General features: G+C 45.9%; 1 pseudogene; it reads right to left on the reverse strand.

Annotated features, from left to right (window-relative positions):
• The window catches only part of LOC107159496, a 9,119-nt pseudogene extending 8,263 nt beyond the window's left edge, over window positions 1-856 (reverse strand).
• Window positions 857-1,701: the final 845 nt, after the last annotated feature.

Consider the following 1,701-nt stretch of genomic DNA (forward strand, 5'->3'; position numbering starts at 1 on the left):
TCAACTCCAGGCCTGACTGCAGGAAGCACACATCCCCGCCCCCCCAAGCTTTCCAAGGACACTGAGCCTTTCTTGTTCAGGAAGTGCAAGTCACTGTGGACGCCTGTGAGCTCTGGGTACTTCTCAGCCATGACCTTCACCGGGTAGTTCAACAGCATCTGCTTGAGGTCAGTGGACTTCATCTCCAACAGCACATCCAGACGCTGGAGCCAGACATTGTAAGCTGCCTCATGCTTGCTTCTGTACATGTAGTTGTCCAAGGCCAGGACGACATCCAGGATCTGGCAGTTTGTCAGAGACTTGATGGACATTGAGGCTGCAATGATGGCATTCAGTTGTGGCATGAGCAGCTGGGACATATCCGGGAGGTGACACAGGAAGGTGAGTATGGCCATGCTCTCTGGTGTGACAGCATGCGGTTGAAGTGCAGCATGAAGCAGTCTTCTTTAGATAGCTTCTCCATGGGATGATGCTCTGGCTCAAAGCAGGCAACCGGGTTGTCTGTGGTCATATTCTGTGGGCAGGAAGTGGGTCAAAAGCTCCAAGTCCAGGCGGAGAGCCTGCAGGTCCTAAATTTCAGTGGCCTGGCAGGTGTGGTCCCAGGCTGCCCTTGCACAGAGTGATAGCCAGGTTTTTGGTCCTGTTGGCTTCAATGAGTGTTGCTACTGGGTGCTTTGTGGGCTGTCTTGCCCTTGAGAACACTGAGGTCCAGACTGGGGCCTTGGGTCTTGGTCTTGAACTGTTCCCTGAAGTCACTCATGTTCAGCTCCTGAAACACTTTCTCATGGTTGAGCTCTGTGAGTGTGGTGCCTGTAATCTGGCTGGGTTTCAGGGCCACCCAGTTCAAGAATGGCATCTGGAACTCGGTCTGGATGGGTTTCTTGGCCTTTACTCCTAGTCTGGTCTTTGGTCTGGGCCTTCTAAGGACATCAGGAGATCAGGATGTAGTGGGGGTGAGGATGGACGTGTAGGTCTCCTGGCAATGGGGACTTGGCCCGGGGCTCTGACTTTAGGAATTTTCGTAAATTCTCTTTTATTAAAGTATCTTTAGTAAATAAGACAGGTCTTTTTTAACTGATTAAAAAGGATTTTTGTTTTTAAAAAGCAATACATTCCTATTGCAAAAGCTACAGATAATATGAAATAGTAAAAAAGGAAGTAATGATCATCTCCCATGAAGAACTTCTATTTCCAGTAATGGTTCATGAAATCATTTGGATCAATTCTCTATCTGTGGACATCTACAAAAGGAAGACAAATGTGGAAACCGTTGGAAAACCAATAAGGTAGTGAAAAATTACTAGCCAAGATCCAGGCATAAAATAGAAATCCCAGAGGTAAGATTGTCATGTGGGGCTGTTTCTCTCTTGGGGGGTATTGCTGATTCTTGGCATTGCTGGTAGATGAGGAGTAAAGAACTTTTAACAGCGTTTCTGGTTAGAGAAACAAAAAATTGGAGTGTAGGGTTTGTTAAGGTGAAAGTATTCATTAATTGGGTTGAGACCACCAATAGTTGCCTTCTAGGAGTAAAGATGAGCCAGAAATAATTCTTTCCTCAGTCTCAAGTCATCTGAGTGGCCCAATCATGACAGAAAGGATTTGAAAAGCATGATTAATAAAGATGACCTACTTGACATATATAGGAAATTGCATCTAACAACTGCTGATTGCACATCTATTTTAAGTTCATGTGGAACATTC

This window comes from Marmota marmota, unplaced genomic scaffold (genome assembly GCF_001458135.2).
Source record: "Marmota marmota marmota unplaced genomic scaffold, marMar, whole genome shotgun sequence".
Classification (NCBI taxonomy): Eukaryota; Metazoa; Chordata; class Mammalia; order Rodentia; family Sciuridae; genus Marmota; species Marmota marmota.